Below are 23,317 nucleotides of genomic sequence, written 5' to 3' on the forward strand. Positions count from 1 at the left end.
AATTACCCTTTTTTTTTTTTTTTTTTACCCTGGCGCTGGGATTTGAATCCAACACTAAGCGAGTATTCTATCCTAAGCTATATCCTCAGTCCTCGTGGTTTACCTTTGGTGTCTTTGTCTAACCAGGGCAGTGCTGGCCTCATACAATGAATAAGGAAGTAGTCCTCTAATTTTTTCACTTTCTTGGGAGAATTAGTGTAGAACTGGTTCCCCCCCCCCCCCATAAAATGTTTGGTAGAACTCACTAGTGAGGTCATCTTAGCTGGAGTTTTCTTTATAGAAATGTATTAACTACAAATTCAATTTCTCTAGTATATAAGGGCTATTCTCTACTACATAAAATGCTATTGTATTTCTTTTTCGGTTTGGTACTTTATCTCTGAGGGATTTCCTATTTCACATTAAGTCGTTAGATTTATTGGCATTAATTTTTCATAATATCCCCTCATTCTTCTTTTAACAAATGTAAAATCTATAATAAAGTCACATGTTTCATTACTTATATTAGCAATTTTTATGTTTTCTTTTTTCTGACTAGTCTAGGTAGAGCTTTATTCTATTTTTTATGACCTTTTCAAAGAGTCAGTTTTTCGTTTCATCAGTTTCTCTATTTTCCTGTTTTCTATTTGGTCTACTTCTGCTCGTTATTATCTCATAACTTCCATTAACTTTAGATTTAATTTGCTTTGCTTTTTCTAGTTTGAAGTGGAGCTAAAATCTACCACTAATTTCAATTGTTGCCTTGTGACTCGTCTTCTTTTCTAATATAGATGTTTAGTGCTGTAAGTTTCCCAAGAATGGTTTAGAATATTCTACAAATGTTGATGTATGTTTTCATTTTTTCTCAGCTAAGAACATTTCTAATCTCCCTTTTGATTTATTTGATTCATGAGTCATTTAAAATTTGTCAATTAATTTCCCAATGGTTAGGGATTTTCCAGATTTAAAAAAAATTTTTTAAAATATTAATTCCACTGTGGCCTGAGAACACACTTGGTGACTTGAATTCTTTTTAAATTTATTTAAACTGATGTGTGAGTGAACAAACTTGGTAAATATTCTATGTGCACATGACAAGAATGTGGATTCTGCTGCTGTGTGGGATGCTGTATAAACAGCAGTGAGGTGAGGTTAGTTGATAGTGTTGTTTAACTCTTCTATGTCCTGATTGTCTTTTTACTTAATTCTATGAAATGCTGAAAGAGGAGTTTTTAAATATCAACTATTTTTTGTCCATTTTGTCTGTTTTTTATTGAAGCTCTGTTTGGTTTTGCTCTATGCATTGTGAAGCTTTGATATTAGGTGCATAAACATATAGGACTGTTATGTTCTTTTGGTGACTTGTCTCCTTTATACTTGATCATATTCTTTGTTCTGAAATCTGTTCTTTGATAAATGGAAGCACGGCATACCTTTTCCTATACTTCTAATCTGTTTCCTTATATTTAAAATCCATTTATTATAAGCAGCATGTATATGGGTCTTGCTTTTTTAAAAAATAAAATCCAACTTGACAGTCTCTGATTTTAATTGAGTTGTTTAGAATATTTATTCTTTTTTTAGAATATTTATTCTTAGTGGTGTTATTTTATGGCTAGGTTTAAATTTATTATCTTACAATGTGTTGCTTATTTTCTCCATTTCTTCTTTGTACTCCTTTCCTTTCTTTTTCTGTCTTCCTTTTTAAATATGATCCCATTTTGTTTCTATTATTGGCTAATTAGCTATTCGTTTTAATGGTTACTCTAGAGTTTATAATATATATCTAATATAGCAACCTTCAAGTTAGGCCGCACCACTCCATGTACAGTGTAAAAAATTTGTGTTAGTACGCCTTCGGTTTTCCTCTTCTGACCTAAATTGTTGCCATACACTTTACTTTTACATGTGTTGTAAACCCTGCACTTCATTGTATTGCTTTTGTATGATCAATTTGCTTTCAAAGAGATTTTAAGATAATAATACATATGTTCACTTGTGTAGTTACCATTTCAAACTTTTTTATTCTATCATATTTGCCTTTATTGTCATTTTTCTTATACCAGAAGGACTTTGTAAAATAATTTTATGAATGTGGATCTGCAGATGATGAATTCTTTACAATGATGTTGCTTCTTTTGCATTGTTTCAAAAAGAAATATACTGTCATTCTGTCCTTGCTCCTCTGGACACAGCATGTCATTCTTTCTTCTTTTCTTTATTTTTTGGGCTACTTTTAACATTTTCTCTTTATCCCTGCTTTGATCAGTTTGTTTATGATGAGCCTTTTGTGTGAGGTTTATTGAAATTCTTGAATTTATGGCTTTTCATAATGTTTGGATTTTTGGAAGTATTATTTATAAAATATATTTTTGGATCTTTCTTTCCTTTCCTTTGAGAACTCCAATTACTTGTGTATTAGGCTTCTTGATGACATTCTAGACATCACTGGAGCTCTTTTGTGCATGTGTGTATGTGTGTGTGGTACTGGGGACTTTTCCCATAGCCTTAACACTGAGCTATATTGCCAGTCTTTTTAATTTTAAGACAGGCTTTCACTAAGTTGCCCAGATGGGAATGAAATTTGTGATCCTTTTGCTCAGTCTCCCAGAGTGCTTGGAATGACAGGTGTACATCACTGTGTTTTGGGGCAGTATTTGAACCTGCAGTCTTTTTTTTTTTTTTTTTTTTTTGGTACCAGGGATCAAACTCATGACCTTGTGCTTGCCTGCTTATGCCACTGAGCTAAATTCCTAGCCCCACCGTGTTCTTCAGTTACTGGTTTTTTTTTTTTTTTTCTTGTTTCATTTTGGATAGTTCTACTGCATATTTTCAAGCTCTTCCTGTGTCTAATTTCCGATTAATTTCATCCAGTATACTTTTCAGCTCACACATTGTTTTCATGTCTAAAAATGTGATTTGGATTTTTAAAAAGAATATATATGCCTTCCCTTTCAATTCTACAACAAAAATCCCTCAAATAACCCAATTTAAAAATGGGAATAAGAGGGAAAGGGAATGTACACTGTGGTAGAGTGCATACTTGGTATTTACAAGACCCTGGATCCAGTGTATAGCATCATAACATGAAAAAAAAAAATGAGCAAAAGAGTCTAATGGACATATTTCCATAGATGTTACATGGATGCCCAACTAGCATATAGAAACATGGTAGCATCATGAATCACTGGGGAAATACAAATCAAAACCACGAGTATCACAGCATACCCATTAGGATGAATGCTATAAAAAGTAAACAAATGAACATTTTCTTCCTGTTGTTTAAACAGGGATGGGGACAAGTGAGGGAGGAGGGGGAAAGGAAAGAAGGGAAAAGTTTTAAAAAATGAGAAAAAAAGGAAAAATAGAAACAAAGCTTTTGTAAATAAGAAGAGGAAGAGAGATTGAAGGGAGGATAGGGAGATCGGGCAAAAAGAATCAAGTTATATCGTGTACAGATACAAATTCTCTATGATGAAAGTGATCATTATGTATTTCTAAAGTACCAATAAACCTGATTGAAAACTCAAAACAGCCGGGCGTGGTGGCGCGAGCCTATAGTCCCAGCTACTCGGGAGGATGAGGTGGGAGGATCACTGAGTCCAGGAGTTCTGGGCTGTAGTGTGCTATGCGATTGGGTGTCCCCACCAAATTTGGCATCAATATGGTGACCTCCCGGGAGCGGGGAACCACCAGGTTGCCTAAGGTGGGGTGAACCGGCCCAGGTCGGAAACGGAGCAGGTCAAAACACCCGTGCTAATCAGTAGTGGGATCGCGCCTGTGAATAGCCACTGCACTCCAGCCTGGGCAATATAGTGAGACCCTGTCTCTTAAAAAAAAAAAAAAAGAAAGAAAGAAAGAAAGAAAAATCAAAACAAGCCACTATGGAAAATAATATTGTGATTCTTCAAAAAAGTAGAATTACCATATAGCACAGAAATTTCACTCTAGGATATAGATCTAAAAGAACTCCAGTTATACTTCAGTATTTGACTGCTTTGAAAATAATCAAATTTGGTAATTGACATATTTTCAGAAGAAAACATTGTTCAGATGCTCACTGCTTGCTTGGTTCTTGATGTGCAAGATAGAACTTGGCATGTCTCTTGGAACCAATTAAAGTCCTGAGGTACCAGTGTAAAAAGAATGTCTCACAGATTCCCTTATTTGTAGCAGCACTATTCAGAATAGGCAAGAGGTGGAAGCAGCCCAGCTATCCGCTGGCAGAATGTGGCCAGTCTGTATGTATGATGGAATATTATCTGGCTTTAAAATAAAAGGGCAGTCTGTCACCGCTGTAACATGCATGAACCTTGAGGATGTTACACTCAATGAACTAAGCCAGCCATAAAAAGACAAATATTACAGGGCTGCACTTATATGCAATATACAGAAATTGAATTCCTAGAAATAGAAAGGAGAATGGTAGTTTCCAGCATCGAGGAGAGAAGGGAATGGAAAGTTGTATAATGCAAGTTATGCAAGATGGAAAAGTCCTGGAAAGTGGTTGCAAAACAATATATGTAGAGTATATTTAGCACTACTGAATTGTGCAGCTAGAAATGGTTGGGATGGCAACTTTTATGTATTTTTAGCACAATAAAAAAATAATCACAAAACAGGACATAAAGCAAAAATATAATAAACAAGAAGTCTATTAACATAATGCCAAAATATTTGGGAAAAGAAATATTGTCCCTCTAGAAAAGTTCATTTTTCAAATATGCTCTTTCTAACCATGTAATTAGAAAAAAAAAGATATTTAAATGTGTATATAGATCTTTTATGTCCCTACTTAAATTTTAGAACGTATGTAAAAGTTATGGTAACTTTTTAAAGATCTTCTTTGCCAAATCTATCAATTTCAAGGACTTTATCTCCTAGCTATAGATTGTATTTTACTGCTCTCTCTCTGTGTATGTTACTGAGGACTGAGTCCAAGAGCTTCGCGCTGACCTGTATCTCCATCAACTTTGAGACAGGATCTTATGAAGTCACTAAGTTGTCCAGGTTGGGCTCAAACTTTTGTTCCTTGTTCCTCAGTCTCTCAGATAGCTAGGATAACAGATGTGTGCTGCCATGGCAATGCCTTTTGTGCTTTTTTGATGTCTGATAATTTGATTCTAAGCATTTGAGTTTCATATTATTGAGTGCTGGGTGCTGGATATTACTGTGTTCCTAAAAATATTCTGAAGCTTTGTTGTAAGTGATTTGGTTAAATCACTTGAAAATAGTTTGTACATTTTGGGTCTTATTTTTAAGATTTATTAGGCAGAACTAGAGCAGTATTCAGTCTAGGATTAATTAGTGCTCACTTATTAAGTCATACCTTGCTGTGTATCATGAATCTTGAATTTTCCAACTCTGGCAAATGGGAATAGACACTCTTCCCAGCCTGTATGAATGTCTATCATCTCTAATAATTTTAGGCAATTCTTTCTTGTCTCTGATGGTTTCCTTATATGTATGTACTGACCAGTCCTCAGATGAACTCTTTTTTTTTTTTTTTTTTTGATACAGCGTTTTGCTATGTAGTTCGGCTGGCCTTGAATTCCCAACAGTGTTCCAATCTCAGCCCGCTGAGTGCTAAGATCACAGGTGTGAGTCACCATGCCCTCTTTGAAAACCTCTAAAACCTCCTGTTTCTGTGCTGATCTGTTCTTTCCTGTACTCCAGCTGCCTTGGTCTCATCAGATTCTCAACTCATGGGGTTTGCCTGAGTTACTTTTCCTTGTGCTGTGGCCTGGAAATTCTCTGGGGAAACTGTAGTACTTACTTCATTTGTTTCATATCTCTCAGCTATCACTGTTCTTCTGTTATCCAGTGTCTTTCAAACTGTTGTTTAATATATTCTGTCAATTTTTTTTTTATTATTTCAGGTAAGAAAGTAAGCAATCTGGTACTCCATCCTGGCTCAAAGTAGATGTCTGCATTTAAATTTAAAAGCATATTTCTATCTTTAAAGTTATTTATGTATTTTATGGAATTAAAATAATTGATTTACATATTTATCAAATCGAATAATATTTTTATTCACCTGAAAACTGTTAGTGCCTAACTATATTGCTCTTTGCTTTAGTAGCAAAGAGATGTTAGAACAAACTGAATGAGAATATAAACCAAAGTGCAGTAAATCACTTTATGTGTACTTCTCAATGACTGCTAACACACAGACAGTTCTAGGTATAGCCACTTGAACCAGAGCAGCAGCATTAAATCTTTGCCTCACTCAAGTATAGCTATTCTGTGGTTTGCTTTACAGATGACACGTCAAAGACATTATGAGGAAAAAGATGAAACTCAAAGGTAAAATTTATAAACATATGTTCCCTGCTCTTAGGCTAAGTGTCCCTGAAGACTTGAATCTAAAGTGGATCTCTCTAAGTCAAAATCCGAATTGTGCGTGTGCTGATGCCTTCCGCTTGAGTGCCAGTGAGACCCGTTGAAATCTGACAACAGGGAAGCACATATTTATTTGATAGTGCTGAGCAGGGGGAGGTACAAAATGTGAAGCAATAACAAATGGAAACTTCTTGTAGACACAGAACGATGAGGATATTTTAGGCATGTATCAAGCCGTTAAAGTTTAAGTGTCCTATCCAGATTCTAGAGCCTGGATTCAACTCTTATCTGTGACAGTTATAACTGGGTAACTTTGAGAAAATGTCTTGACCTTCCTGTCCTAGCCTTCTACAGTACTACCTCCAGGGGTTGTTGCAATAACTAAATAAAATGATGTAAGCAAAACACTTAAAACAGTCCCTGGACACAGTACGCACGATATAAATTTTAGCTATTAGAATTATCATCATCATCCTTGCTATGGAAGGATGTTCACAGGCAAGGGCAGGAAGGGATGTAGAATATGTGGAATATCATAGAAAAGACTTTCAAACTGTTGTTTAATATATTCTGTCAATTTTTTTTTTATTATTTCAGGTAAGAAAGTAAGCAATCTGGTTCTCCATCCTGGCTCAAAGTAGATATCTGCATTTAAATCTAAAAGCATGTTTCTATCTTTAAAGTTATTTATGTATTTTATGGAATTAAAATAATTGATTTACATATTTATCAAATCGAATAATATTTTTATTCACCTGAAAACTGTTAGTGCCTAACTATATTGCTCTTTGCTTTAGTAGCAAAGAGATGTTAGAACAAACTGAATGAGAATATAAACCAAAGTGCAGTAAATCACTTTATGTGTACTGGGCTCGGAATCATAGAGAGAATTTCAGATGATGGAAATGAGCAGTGATTCTGGATGTAGGAAATGGAATGAGCCAAGTCCAAAGGAAAAACTTTGAGATATGCTTTGTATAAAAGTAGGTAGTCTAGCTGGAGAATATGAAGTTGCTGGACAGTAGAGAGTGATATGGCTAGAGGGCAAAAAAATCACAGGATTTAGCAAATTTTTTTTTTTTTTTTGGTACTGGAATCGAATTCATGACATTTAGGAATATTTTTAAATAGCAAATGAGAAAGATGATGTTGAGTCTAATGCAAATATTAACTGACCACGCACATGGCTCAGTCTCAAAACAACAAAGAACTAATGTCCAGTCTAACATCTGAACTATTTTGAAACTAATTCATAAATTTTCTTGCCATCCCCTGAGAACATCAAAAGGCATACATGTCTTAAGCATTAGGAACAATTCTTAAACTTTCTTTCATGAAGCCTAACAATTGTCCTGATTTAGGCAGAATTCTGTGAATTTGTTTGTTTGTTGGGACAGGGTTTCACTCTGTAGTTCAGGCTATCCTTGAACTCACTTTGTGGTCCAGGCTTGCCTCAAACTCAAGGTAATTCTCCTGCCTCAGCTTTCTGAAAGCTGGGACACCACCAATCCTGGCTAAGCAGAATTTTCTTAGGAAGGCAAGCTTGGCCAGCCAACAAAGACAGTATTCTCTTTATGGATGAGCAGAAGGAAGAGTAGGAACACTAGCAATACATTTAAAAATTCATCATATGAAGAAACACTAAGGTTTTGAGCCTTGGTAACAAAATAATGGAAGATACATCAATAAATAAAGAGGGAAGCCAACACACAGAGAAGCTTTGGAGACTAGATATTAAATCTGGGACCAAATATAAATTGGTCCCAGGTATACATGGACAAAAGAAAGATGTTTGCATGAATCGCTTCTCCCAAAGAAGTCATAGCTAATAAAGTAGGAAGAGAAATACAAAGAATGTGAGGGTTACAGACAGAACTTTACAAAATACATTTTAGGTTGGAAGTTGACAGGAGAATTCATAAAATGAGAGAGAAATCCTCATGTCCTGGAGTCATCCACACCAATTCTATCAATAACTGAGGATGGGACTCATGCATTAACATTGTCTAGAGCTCCTCCAAGTGATTTTATGTATAGCCAAGGTTCAGAATCATTGTTTGAGAGACTTACGTGGCATTTCATGGTTTTCTGGGTTGTAAAGCAAAGCAGTTGTCAGAGAAAAACGTCCTAGTTTACAGTATTCATAGTCTCTCTTTCTCTCCCTCTTTTTCTGAGGAAATTCAAGTTTAAAGAGATTCAATTTGGACCATAAGCAAGATATTCAGTGGGTTTCTAGCTTCTATTTAGCTGTTCTTAATATTATCAGTGCAGCTCTTTTTGCAGTAACCCATTTTTTGTTGCTCATAACACAAAAGATGTTTGATCTGGCTCACAGTTCTAGTTGAAGACTGTGAGGCTGTGTCCAGGCATGGCCTCATTACCTGAGGCCAGGTAATGAGGCAGGCAGCGTGTGTACGAGCATACCATCTGAAGTATTGCTGTTCTTAGAAAACCATCAGATTGAACTGTGAGGTTCCACCTGATGATTTTATCTAACCCTAGTTACCTCCTGAAGACCTGACTTCTAAATGCCACGGTGAGATTAAGTTTTTACCCTTCAATACGTCTCTCTCAGTGGGATTAAACTCCCAAATCAGTTTTGGTGGGGACAAACCGTAGTACTTCCCTCTTCCCTCCTCTGGTTCCATTCCTCTTTGCCCCACCAAGTCCTCTATTCTCTGAGCCCTGAGATTTCCTGCTTCGTGTTCTGAGGGCACCACAGTCCTTCCAGAGGCTCTTGGCAGGTTTTTGACCCCTTATGTGTCAATTAAGGCTCCCGTGAGGTCCCTCAGGAGCAGCAGACCATGCTGCCAGAGGAAAACCATTTAAAGGGCTCTCTCCTAACTGTATGAGCTTGAGAGAAAAAGAGAGGCATTCTGAGTTCTGAGGTGCCAGAGTTGCTGATGCTCTCACAATGCTTCTAGCACCGAACTTCCTCAAGGCTCCAGCAGTGCCCTCCCCGCTGTTTACGAAGTGGCGTCGGGGTCTGGGCTGTGGTGGTGAGTCCTGCCAGAGCCAACCAGGGACACAGCATTTGTGGGAATTTTGTGACTCAGGAGAAGAAAGGTCAGTTTCTTTTCATTGACAGTGTTCTTGCTGCCTAAGGGTTTATCTCTGGGAATCTTGACGGGTTTCCAGGGTCAGGCTTCACCTCCATTGTTATCTGGAAACACAGGAACAGCACTTTGTCCTGCCAGACAGGGTTAGACCCATTCCCCACGCCCTTCCCCCGTGAATGAAATTCTGCTCTGCATTATTTTGAACAGCTTCAGGAGGACTTTTAAAAACACAAACCTGCTCATACACCTCTCATACGCACGCATTAATGCCCGAGTATTCTCCTCTCTTCTTATAATTTTCTTGGATGCCACAAAATTACACGTGAATGTGATCTAACAATGGAACGCAGCCTGGAGCTTGGGGAGATGCCTGCAATCCCTTGCCAACACTTGTCTTTCACACATTCTCATTCTTGTATAACCCCTGAACCCACACACAACTCCACCAGCCCACTATTAAATTCATGAGTGGGTTCCAATTATGTGTGCTGCCTTCTTCCAGGTGTCATAAACCCGGCTGGAGGTTTTTGTGCTTCATGCAGCTAAAGGGCCTGTTCACTCCTAGAAGAACCTATCTATTTGCTTCACAGCCACAGCAAAAACACAACTTTAGGTTCCTGGGGGGTGGGAGTGGGGTGGAATATGACAACAGAGATGGGAATGATGAAAAGAATGAGCTGGTTTCTTTCTCTTTTGTCCTGACACAAAGCAATCAGGATATTCTGAGCTAACTTGGTGTGCTGTGGTTCTAGTGTATACTCTCTAACAGGCCCTGAGTCAACCCCAAGGCAAAGAGCAGCAGTCTCCCCAGTAAGGTCTGCTGGGTTCCGCCAGCTGTCTCGGGGCAGTTCTCCCTAAATGCAAACGATTAGCATTTCCTGTTAAAACATTTCTGATAAATAAATGAATACATCATCTTCCCAACCCGAGGCAGGTCTGCAAGCAGCCTAGGAGCTAGTCTGAGCCGAGGACTGACATAGACCACCCAGCACCAACACCCTGGCCCAGGGCCAAGACTGCTTTTGTTTGAATTCCTGTATGACTAACTGCTCGAACTGACGCCAGCCAAACTCAGTGAAATATTATTTTTAATATTAAATAAATAGATGGTGGTGTGTGTTGACCTTTTTTTTTCCTTAGTCAATTGCACCATCACAATCCAGAAGCTGGCTCTCGGATCCAGATTTCCTCAGATAGCAAAAGGAAGGTTGACATTCTCTTTGACCTTCCTCATGGAGTGCTTATTCCCCAAGAGACAGAGAAGTCCCAGTTGGTGTGTCCAGGACCCTATTTGGAGTAAACTGGAACTTCAAATGGTAACAAAGCTTGTGAATGATCACCAGCCATTTTTGTTACTGTTTCTATTTCCTTCCAATATACAAAAGCACAAGTTTTTATATAGAAATCAGAAAGCAAAGATAAACAAGAAGTTGAAATGAGCTACCCAGTAAGAGAAATTGCTGCCAGATTTTGGTGACTATTCTTTCCATGTTTTTTTTTTTTATGTTAATATGAATATTTCACACTTATCTTACTGTGTTTTGAGGGAAATGGGCTGATTCTATACCTATATATATATATATATATATATATATATATACTTATTTACACAGAGTTAACTTGGGGCAACCATTTTATGCCAATAAATAGGCTTTTAAATCTGTACCCTTTAAGAGCTGCATAATACTCTGTCATAGGAATGTGCCACAGTATACACCACTAGTCTCCCCCGTTGAGGTTTTTTCCAAATTTTTGCTGTTATAAACAACACTGCAGTTAAAAAAAGAAAGAAAGAAAGAAAGAAAGAAAATTATCAAGCGCTAAATCTTTGCTTATCTCCACAATTATTTTTTCAGGATAAAGTCAAAAGACAGAATTTTAAGGCTTTGGTTACATAGTGCTAAATTGCCTCTAGAATGATTGTACCAATTTATACGACAACCAGCAGAGAATCAAAATATTCTCCTTCTGTACTTCTGCCGTACTGCATAATATTCTCCAAAAACCATCTTTGATAATTTGTTAGGAGGGAAAAAGCTCTCAGTCTTAAACATTTAATAGGAGAGGTGAGCAGTATAGATTTTGCAAATGGTACTGAGCAGTGAAAGGAATAACAAAAAGGGAGACCCTGGCTGGCGTGTCCTGAAGACAGGCTCAGAAAGTGAGAAAACCCTTTAACATCAGGGTTGCATGGATAAAAGAAGCGCTCAGACACCTCAAAGTGGGCCAAGACAGGAAGATCTACTGCAGAGTTTCCCAAAATGTAACCTCAGTGACATTCATTTATTTGAAGAGAAAAGACACTGAGGCCAAGAGGTTTTGAGACCGCTAGGATCAACCATGTTTGACCAGTTTCTTTGTAACAGAACTTTTGGAAATCTGTGGGATGCTAAATCTCTAAGAGGTTTGTATAGTATTTCCTGAGCTTATTTAACCATAAATGTAGCCTGGATCTAGTGTGTCTTAGTTGCTTTCTCTCATTGCTGAGATGATCCACTGATGAGCATACCATCCCCACGACCAAATCACCTTTGAAACACGAGACTAGGAGGTAGGGATTTTAGATCTACACTATAACAAGGAAGAAAGAAGCAGGAGAATCCAAGGAGACTGGAAGAGGCCAGAAGAAAAACATGAATTTAGAAAAGAGGCCAGGAGTGTGAAAGGAGAGAAGTGTGAAAAGAGGAAGGAAAAAAAATTTTTTTGTACCATGGACCGAACTCATGGTCTCACACTTCCCAGGCAGCTGCTTACACTGTTGAGCTAAACCCTTGGCCCGAGGGAGGAAAATTTTAAGACCAAAAGAAAAATTTATGAAAGTGAGGAGTCAAGAAGTATCACTAGAAAGGTTCCTTATTACAGAATACCTTTCCATTGTTTCTAGGAGAGACTTTTGGCTCTTAATCTGTTCCTTTCCTTCCCTGGCTCCCGCTGTGTCACTCTCCAAGGTTTGTTTGTTTGTTAAAAGGGCCTTAAAGAGGAAATTACTTAAAGTGCAGAAATTTTATTTTGCAAGGGAAGTTTAGGATGAGAAAAAAAATGGAAGGAGCTGGCACATGTCTGTAACCCTGGCACTGTGGGAGGGGGGAGGCAGGAGAATTGCAGGTTTGAATCCAACCTGGGCACTTAGGAAAGTGCCAATTCCCTATTTCAAAAATGAACAAACAAACAAAAGACTGGGGATTTAGCTTAGAACAAAGGTCTTGGGTTTAATAATCAGTACTGATGACAAACGAAAGGAAGGAAGGAAGGAAGGAAGGAAGGAGAAAGAAAAGAGAGAGAGAGAGAAAGAAAGAAAGAAAGAAAGAAAGAAAGAAAGAAAGAAAGAAAGAAAAGAAAGAAAGAAAGAAAGGGAGGAAGGACAAAGGAAGGGAGCACCCTAAAGAAAACCCAGAAAAACAAAACATTTAATCACTAGCTATTTCGTGGTTATGTGTAGCTTTGCACTGAGATGCATTACCACTTGACCAACAGGAACAAACACCTTCCCCTCAGCAAGGCAGCCAGGTGGCCTGAAGGGCAGACAGGGCTCTGTGAGCACCAGCTGAGCTTTTCACTCACAGCCTTGCCAGCACTGGACCCCAAAGTGGCAAACTAAACTCCCAAAACCTTACCCTTTAGAATTCCACAGCAGTGCATACAGCCTTTTGAATTCTGTAACAAAAGACATTTAATTATTTAATAGAAATTATTTGTTATTTTTAAAAAGTCTCAAGTAATTCATTCTGAAATAGAGATGGGCATTTCGAAGTAAGCTCATGACACAATCGTCACAATTTGAAAGCCCTAGAATTTCCAGAAACTCAGGGTAGTATTTGAAGGAATATATTAAGATTTACAGCATATGTTATTTAGACCAGTAATTCCCAACCTCTCAGTTACCAAGTTTGTTTAAGTGTTGCTCCCTGTAATCAATCTCTTATCTTATATCATCACTCTGTAGTTGCATCCATTGCAGGTCTTGGATTCAATTGGCAATAACATTTTACAAGTTTCTGTGATTCCAGAAAATTTAAATCATTGTGATACATCCAGGGCTTGTGAATGGAGTTGATACAATTCTACCCAGAGGGAAAGAAAATAGTATCACCTTGTAGTTAACCAAGCCAGCCACACCACAGATAAGGAACTAAGCTTTCATACTATCAAAAAATAAGATATAAACCATTAACTGATTTTATAAATAACCCAGGAGTCTAAGGTCCCAAGGAGAAAAGCTCTGTTTGAAGTTTTCTGAAAACCTCCCAGCTTTCAATAATTGTTCATTCGAAGCTGGGCGTGGTGATGTACACCTATAATCTCAGCACTCGGGAAGCTGAGGATCCTTGCAAGTTTGAGACCCAGCCTGCGCTACAAAGTGAGCTCAAGCCCAGCCTGAACTGCATAATGAGACCCTGTCTCAAAACTACAAAAAAAGTTGTTTCATTTATTAGAATTGATTCATTATAGACCTCTAAACCAATGTGGCCAGTGACAGCACAAGTGTTGCTGTCCTCACTTCCCATGTTTACAGTAGATTGCTATATTCCTTCCCATTGAGGGGTTTTACTTCCTAATACAATGTTCCAAGCAACCAGTGAATCAGGTGCTGCTGATTCTCTTTTCTGTTCTGCCCAATATCTTAGGTAATTTGTTCACAAGGCAAGTATAAGGGACAGGCACAGATTCTCCAGATCAGGAATTTCGAGGTCACTTAGTGAAGATGGAAGATGCAAAAGTGAAGAAAACTAAGAGATGTAAAGATACATGAGAATGAGAATAGGACTTCTCTCCTACCCCTTCATTGACAGCTGATGGTCCGTATTGCTTTTGTCTCCTCTTCTTGGCACGAGTACAAGGGTTGGATAAAAAGGATTCAGAATGACTAAGAGAGGTCAGTGTAAGAATGGATTCACCTGAGCCAGGCAAGCATCCAAATTGATGGTGGGAAAATACTAATGCGACCCTACCTTGCCAAAGGATTGGGATTTTCTGGTTCCTCCAAGTCCTTTGTCTCATATTAACTCCTTGGAGCTCTATGAAAAAGGCAAAATAGATATCATCCTCCCTTATTCATAAGGAAAAAGAAGCTTATAGAAGGGAAGAGAATGCTCAAGGTCACGTGTCTAGAGAAGGCTGAAACTGGAAAAAAGAACCCAAGTTAAAAACTAAGGAAGTTGGGGCTGGGGATTTAGCTCAGCGGCATAAGCACCTGCCTTGCAAGCCTGCAGTCGTGAGTTCGATCCCCGGTACCGATAAAAAGGAAAAAGACAAAAAAAAAAAAAAAAAAAAAAAAAAAACTAAGGAAGTCAGCTGGGAGCCACGGGTCAGATGAGCCGCCACCTCCTTCTCTGCATCCATGTATGAAGGGAAAAAGATGAAGAATATGTTTTTGACCCAGGCCCTGGAGAAGATTTTGGCCAACAAGGAAGTGAAGAAGGCACATCACTCCCAGCTGTGCAAAGCTTTCAAGGTGGCGTTAGTGTTCTGAGACTTCCTGGAGAACATGGCAGATAGATAACAGCAGCTATGGAGGCTCTCTGAGATAGCCAGCTTAGAATCCAGGAATGGTGCAGTGTGAGGAGTCCTAAGCAAGGGGAGATATACCCTGCTGACTCAGGAACGAACTAAGCTGAGAGAAACCAACTGGAAATGCAATCCTGGTGCTATGACTGGAACAGATAAAATCTCAGTGCTGAACCTGCGCCTCTGGGAAACCGTGATTTGAATTTCCTGCCACTGCTGCTGCATCTGAATCAGCACAGCAGGGATAGAGATGCGAAAGCTCTGAGAGCGGGACTCGGCGAACAGAGTTGAGCGCGGGACTGGCGGAGAGCCCTGCATTGACCTGCGGTCAATGAGAGGAACGGGGACCCTTCCATAGACTAGGAGGCTCCAACAGAGGACATTCTGGGATGGGCAGACTAGCCGGAACAGGATGCTGAGTGACTTTAGTCACATATTCCCCTCTCAAGAGGGATTGGTGGGGAGCGCTTGGCCTGGGTGACGCCATGGACTAAGACCTAGTAGGCTAGCCCAACCCAGGTCCCAGCACCTGGTGGTAAACACTAGCAGTGAAGCCTTCAGTAGGTTGACCTGGAGGAGCAGGCCAAGCAGAGGCTTCCCAGGTCTAGGTCTCCCTAGTACACTGCAGTGGGTGGGAACACCTAGTCAGTGCAATTCAAACAAACTGTAACCAACAAAGAAAGAAAGAAACTGGATCTCCTATATACACCTGTACAGAAGGAACAAAAAACATGAGAAGGGGAGGCAACAAAAAAGGGTCCTTGGCCACCAATCCTGAGAACACTGATCTAGGAAAGGTAAAAGCAAAGGAGAATGAGGACAGAAAACATGCAATATCAGACATGGCACCAATAGACATAAAGCGATATCTCCAAGATATAAGTAGAATAGTTAGAGAAACGCTAAGCACCACCCAAGAAAAAAACAGATGGTGGAATGGAAGAACAGAAAAAAAGAGAATTGTTTGATGAAGAAAATAGAGAAAACATAGAATACATGAAGCAGGTTCAAAGATTACCAGGAAACTAAATCTCTATTGAAAGCTGGCATAGAACTGGAGGACAGATTTGCAATGTGGGAGCATGAAATGAAAAACTTCTTAAAAATAACAAGGAAACAAACAGCAATAAAACAAAGGCTAGAAGATGATAAGAGGATCTATAACTTAAGAATTAAGAATGTAAAAGAAGTAGGGACACAAACAAGTGAACTACAAAGGCTATTCACAGAAATAATCCAGGAGAATTCCCCCAATTTAGCAAAAGGTAAAGATACTCAGATATATGAGGCATACAGGACTCCAGCCACCTACCACCCAAACAGAACTACACCCAGGCATATAATAATCAAAATTCCAGAAATCCAATATAAGAACAGAATATTAAAAGCCATCAGAAAGAAGATCACTTACAAAGGAACACCCATCAGAATTACAGCAGACTTCTCAGTACAAACCATCAAATCACAAAGAGCGTGGGGGGAAATAATTCAAGCTTTGAAAGATAATAACCTCCAGCCAAGATTGATATATCCTGCACAACTATCCCTAGAAATTGATGGAAAAACAAGGTGCTTCCAGGATAAAGACGGAACTAGAGGAATTTTCAACCACCAGTTCAACTCTACAGAGAATACTGCGGGACATTCTAAAAAAAAAAAATCCCAAGATTCCAGAAACAGTGGCAGAGAGGTCACAATGAATGGAGCAGAAAGCGAAATGAAGAAGACAAACTGACAACTAATGACAGAAAAAGAGCTCAACAGAAATGAGGCAGAGAAGGTTGTATGGTAGGAACAGCTATTTTGGAGAAAACAAGACATCATAATAGCTACTGTTGATTTAATATCATCTTGTTTTGAAGTCCCATCAAGCTTTTGTTCTTCTGTCTCCATCGGTCTTAACATGCTGTATCTTATTGGATTTTATTATATGTGATAATATAAACAAAAACTTTTATAGACAAGGAGATTATACAGAAACCACTGTGCATTTTCTGTTAGTTGATTCTAAATACCCTATAATACTGTCATTCTCTTGAATGGTTTTACATTGTCTTGATATGTTTGATGCTCTAGATTTCAAGGAAAGAGACACTATGGTAACTACTTTTATGTCGGGTTATCTTATGGTGAAACACTATTTTGCATAAATGGTTATGTTCTGATCTGTGCTGTTTTGTTGTTATGCCCTCTTTTATCTCAATCTCCTTTTTTATTATTTACTTTTTTATTTTTAACTTTTTAATGAAGGGAAAAATAAATAAAAAATAGCAGGATATATTATAGTAACCCACTTTGATTTCCTATTAACTTGATTTGAAACCCTGTATTGCTCTCACCGTCTTGTTTTGACTGATTTTCCTCAATTCTGTTTTGCTTGATGGTACCAAGTTTGAAAGTATAGGCAACAACTGTGAAGACAATAAAATTCATTATGACACCTGTAGGGAGTGGCGCCACCACCCTGCTGCTGTCTTCCTGCCTCTGCCTTATATGGGCACATAGTGCACCTACATCAACCGTGATCCTCTCCTGCTCACGTCACATACACGGATATGATGATGACCCATCAGAGATCACTCCGTAGCTTCTTACTGTCCCACCGGCCCACCTTTGCCCTATAAAAGCTGCGCCCACTTCCTGAATAAACGAGACTTGATTGGACTTCCTCAACTTGTCTCTGTCTCTCTTTGTCTCTTGCCCTGTCTTTGTTAATCCCCATTCCTCCTCCAGGTGGTTACCCACGGACTGACCCATGGGCCAGGTCAAGTGGCACCCAGCATGGGGCACCTGGCATGGAGGATCCAACGAGGGAGCCATCCAGGGATGCGCACGTAAAAGGGAAACTAAGAGTTTTGTGACCAATGCTACGCAGGAGCCTGCTGCGCCACTCGAGTCACAGTAAATGGATGGTGATCCTTTCCCCTTTTTTTCTGGCATGGGTCAAGCATTGATCACAAGCTTTTCATGGGAGGCCTAAGTAAGGCATTAAAGACAAGAGGGATTAAGGCTAAAGAAAAAGATTTACTACAATATTTTCAATGTATTCATAAGGTTTGCCCTTGGTTCCCTTTAGAGGGCTCTATTGATACAAAAAAGATGGGAGAGAGTAGGAGATGCATTAAAAGATTACTATTGGGTTTTTGGCCCTGAAAAGGTCCTGGTTATGGCCTTTGCCTACTGGAACCTAATCTCGGAGCTACTTACACAGCACTGCCGAGACCCTCAAATTGATGAAACAATCACCCAAGGTGAAGCCGCCCTGCGTGCTTCTGCTGCGCCAACACCACTCCCCTCAGGAGACAAATCTGAAGTCCCTTGCCCCTCCAACAAGGAGGCAAATGATATATTAAAAAAGGCTCCAAGATGGCGGCTCACCGCCACCCTAGTCCCTATCACCTGAGGCCCGCCACAACTCTCTATGTCCTGATCTCACTCTTTTGCAAGAGATCAATTGGAAACAATTAGAAGAAGCTAGCTGACATCACTCAGAACCTATTGTAATCCCCTCACTATGATAAGACACCCAAATTGTCCGGCCCCTCTACCACACTTCTTGACTTAGAGATTCATGACTTGCAACAACAGGTCCAATTAGAACAAGAAAAACAAAAACTCATTCTGCAACTCCAAACTTTACAGACGGGCTGATGGGATGCCACCCCTAAGATGGTGCCAGCTTCTGAAATGGCGCTTGCCTCACTTCTGCCATATCAGCGCGGGTCCCTCCCCAAAATGGCATTTCCGGTGATGGAGACAAATGTGCCTCCCCAAGATGGCGCCGCACAGCCGCAAGACAGTGCCGCATCACTAGCACCACAGGTTATCGGGACCCATACGCCATTCACAGTGGCAGCCCTAAAAGAATTAAAAACAGCAGTCACCCAATATGGCCCTATAGCTGCTTCCACTCTTGCTATTTTAGATTCTATGACCCAAGGTTGGATCATTCCAAATGAATGGAGGGATTTACCTAAAGCTACTCTCTCTGGGGGCAATTATTTGCTCTGGAAGTCTGAATTTATGGAACAATGTGAAAATATTGCTAGAGATAATGCCACTAGACAAAACCCCTGGACCCTTCCCATGTTAACAGGAACTGGGGATTTTAACACCAGAGGCCCAAATGGGATATGATCCCGGCCTCTGCACAAGTTAATGCGGCCGCTACCAGGGCTTGGAGAAAACTTCCCTCCGGGGGTGATGTAACCTCCTCCCACACCCAAATTAGACAAAAGCCAGAAGAGCCATTCTCTGATTTCGTCAATCGCCTTGTACAGGTGGCTGAATGCCTTTTTGGCAGCACAGAAACTGACACGGCCCTAATTAAGCAATTAGCCTATGAAAATGTAACATCAGCTTGCCAAGCTGCAATCCGGCCTCATAAAAAGAAAGAGGATCTATCTGGCTACATACACCTATGCATTGACATAGGTCTGCCTGCCACCAGGGCCTAGCCATTGCCGCTATGCTCAAACAAATTTTTCTTGCACAAAAAATAATGGTACATGCTTTAAATGCGACCAATTGGGACACTTTGTCTGGGACTGCCCTCTAAACAATAGCAGGGCCCAACAAACCCCACAAAAAAAAACTGGGCCTCTGCCCTAGATGTAAAAGGGGGAATCACTGGGCCAACGAGTGCCAATCTAAAGATATCCATGGTAACCCTCTACTGCCGCAAGGAAATGGGTATTGGGGCCAGCCCCAGGGCCCCAACTACTACCAAAAATCTGGGCCACCGAGGTTCATTCTGGCCCAAAACAATCCATTTCAGACCTCATCAGGGCAACCCCAGAAAGCACAGGACTGGACCTCTGTTCCATCTCCAACACAGTATTAACCCCTGATAAGGGCCCCCAGGCCATCCCCACTACGGCCTTTGGCCCTCCTCCCCCTAGATGCATTGGACTTATTATAGGGCACTGCAGCTTCACGTTACAGGGACTATAAGTTTTGCCTGGTGTTATAGACTCAGACTATATAGGTCAAATTAAAGTCATGGTCACTATCTCCCCACCTTCTGGCGTTATGTCTGTTAAGGCTAACCAATGCCTTACCCAATTGCTCCTGTTACCGCTAGTCTCTACCCCCAATCCATTTATGGCATCTCATAGGGGCGCTTCCCTGCCTGGGTCCTCTGATGTGTATTGGGCCCAACACATATCTAAAGACAAGCCCCTTATGGTCCTACAACTAGATGACAAAAATTTTTCAGGCCTCATAGATATGGGCACTGATGTGACTATTATTTGAAAGGAAGACTGGCCCTTCGAGTGGCCTTTAGAGACAACTATGACACATCTATAGGGAACTGAACAATCAAAAAACCCACAACATAGTGCTAACCTCCTTACCTGGAAAGAACAAGAAGGCAACCAGGGACACATACAGCCCTATGTTATTGCAGGACTACCTCTTAATCTGTGGGGCAGAGATTTACTAACCCAAATGGGAATGATTATGGGCAGCCCTAATAATGTATTCACATCACAAATGCTCAAAAGTGGACTTCTCCCAAGTCAAGGCCTAGGAAAACAGGGCACAGACATTAAAATCCCTATCTCCCCCATTCCAAATCTAACAAAAACAGGATTAGGCCATTTTCAATAGGGGCCATTGATCTTCCTGCGATCCATGCAGACAAGATCACCTAGCTTTCAGATGATCCTGTGTGGGTCGATGAGTGACCTCTTGCTCAACCAAAACTCTCCACCATCCAACAGCTGGTACAGGAACAGCTTGCCCTAGGGCACATCATCCCGAGTAACTCCCCATGGAACACACCCATTTTCACCATTAAAAAGAAGTCAGGAAGATGGTGCTTGTTACAAGACCTCAGGGCCATCAACAAAACCATGGTTCTCATGGGGGCCCTGCAGCCAGGCCTTCCTTCTCCCTCCGCCCTCCTCTGTCTTTCCATCACCATATCAACAGGCAGGCTGCACTAGTAGCCCAGGAGCGTCTGTGTGTTGGGCTACACAGGTTCCTATCCATGTATCTGATGGAAGTGGCCCACAAGATCAAATTAGACAAGAGTTTGTCAATCAACAACTACAAAAAATGATAGCTTATTTCCAAAGATCAATTACCACCCATTGGCACTCCCCAAACCTCAGGGAGTGGACCTAGACCCACAAACTTATGCCATCCTTTTAGCCACTCAAAATGTGCTTAATATCTCTAACCCTAACTTGGCTAAAGAATGCTGGCTATGCATGGCACTAGGCACCCCCATGCCAATAGCTATCCCCTCCAATTCAACACCTATCTCCCTAGGAGACCCCCCTACCTGTACTCCTGGTCAGCCATTTCCTGTCCAGCCAGTGGGAATGACCAATTAATCTGTCCCGTGTATTCAGGGATCTTTTGCTAATGATTCATCCATCATTGATGTGGGACCCCTCACGTTCCCCAATTGCTCTCAAACCGCCAATTACACTCATCCCTTATGCCCCACCCCCGTGACAAGTGTTTGTATGTGGGGCCAACCTTGTTTACCCTTTTCTCCCATCCAATTGGTCAGGAATATGTATACTAGCTGCCATTTTGCCCTATATTGATATAATTCCCGGACAAGAGCCTATACCCATGCCAGAATTTACCTACATCACTGGCTGCCAAAAAGGAGTGGTGGCTCTTGTCCCACTTCTGATAGGAATGGGTGTCGTGTCACCAGGGCACTGGCCACCAGTACAGCTGGATTGGGTGTCACCCTAGATAAGTACACTGAGATCTCCAACCAGCTGTCAGAAGATGTCCGGGCCTTGTTTGCCACCATACGGACCCTCCAAGATCAACTAGATTCATTGGCAGAGGTGGCCCTCCAAAACAGATGAGGGCTAGACCTCCTAACTGCAGAACAGGGGAGAATTTGTCTTGCCTTACAGGAAAAATTTTGCTTCTATGTTAACCATTCTGGCATCGTATGTGGAAAATTTCAAGAAATTGAAGAGCGGCTCAAATTGAGAAGACAACAGATGGCCTCTAACCCCTTCTCCATGCTCTAGGGAGGGCTCTTCCCCTACCTAGTGCCCCTCCTGGTGCCCCTAGCTGCCTTGTTGCTTCTCCTCTCTGTGGGTCCTTGTATTTTTCAGAGGATTATGACACATGTTAATAACTGGATAGATGCATTTATGGCAAAGCCCATTCAGGTACACTATCACCAGTTGGAGATGGCAGGTAAACAAACCTACTGGGAAAGATTTCCCATGAGTGGCCCATATGACAACGTGGCCTAACTCCCCTGGGGCAATGGACAGGCAGCCAGAGATGGGCAACTAGGACATACATGCTGTACCACCAGCCACCTAAGACAGGCACAGGACCAACTGCTGTCCTGCAAACCCATAACGGGTAAGGCCCGATTTGGGTCCATGTAATGAGGTCCTTGACCTAAGACAGGCCCTGTCCTCACAGGGCCTGCCATACTCCTGATTAAAAAGTATAAAAAGGGAGATGTTGGAAGCCGTGCGACTGCCCCACTGCTGTCTCCTCACCTCTCCCTTATATGGGCACATAGTAGCCTGCATCAACCATGATCCTCTCCTGCTCATGTCACATACACGGACGTGACGATGACCCATCAGAGATCATCCCGTAGCTTCTTCCTGTCCCACTGGCCCATCCTTGCCCTATAAAAGCTGCAACCACTTCCTGAATAAACGAGACTTGATTGGACTTCCTCAACTTGTCTCTGTCTCTCTTTGTCTCTTGCCCTGTTTTTGTTAATCCCCATTCCTCCTCCAGGTGGTTACCTCACAGACTGACCACGGGCTGGGTCAGACACCCATTCTGGTTTGACTATTATCTTCATTTGAAGTCCTGTAATGTTTCCAATGTTTTGGTTTTATTGGTTTTGTTCTTTACTGTTTTGTTCAAAGGCAATTCTTTTTAAGATAGCAAGAGGCATTATGGAAACCATTGTTGATCACCTTGTATTAAAAATTAAAAATTAAAATTAAAAAAAAAACTAAGGAAGTCAACAAGAAGCCAGCCCCCTCCCTGAGAGTTGGTGCCATGTGCAGGCTTCTGAAGGGAGAACCAGACACCAGTGTTTTCCTGTGAGTAGGCACCATTCTTGGACTGTGGGGGAAGAGAACAAGAGGTCAATGCAAAGCAAGCCCACCCTGTGACTAGGCACCATGCGTGGGCCACTGGAGGGACAACCAGATGCCAGTCCCTTCCGGAGTGTGGGCTGGGAGACAAACCCCTGCCTCCATCTCCTCTGTAAGCTACTGGCTGATCTAGAGAAACACAGGCTGTGAAGACAGCTACTGAGGTAAAATACAGTTTAATGCTTGTACTGTTTAGTGTTTCACTGACTTTGCAAGCTTAAAGTTGGTGGTCTGATCAGCCATTCAGTGAATGACATGCAATGTAGCATCTATGGGGAATCTCCTTCTGAAGGTGGTGGTCATTGTTAATTCCCT

The 23,317-nt window shown here is 40.8% G+C and overlaps 1 long non-coding RNA gene across 1 annotated transcript in view; it reads right to left on the minus strand.

The window, feature by feature from the left end:
- Positions 1–2,969: 2,969 nt before the first annotated feature.
- LOC134475250 (uncharacterized) overlaps positions 2,970–23,317 on the minus strand; it is a 34,048-nt gene continuing 13,700 nt past the window's right edge. The window contains exons 2-3 of the long non-coding RNA XR_010046298.1: positions 12,995–13,034; positions 2,970–9,484 (exon numbers count right to left, since the gene is read on the minus strand). This is a non-coding gene — a long non-coding RNA (uncharacterized LOC134475250). The remainder of the gene's footprint in view (positions 9,485–12,994; positions 13,035–23,317) is intronic.

The sequence above is a fragment of the Cavia porcellus genome, unplaced genomic scaffold (assembly GCF_034190915.1).
Source record: "Cavia porcellus strain 051 isolate PalLab524CR breed Dunkin Hartley unplaced genomic scaffold, mCavPor4.1 scaffold_2, whole genome shotgun sequence".
NCBI classification, from domain to species: Eukaryota; Metazoa; Chordata; class Mammalia; order Rodentia; family Caviidae; genus Cavia; species Cavia porcellus.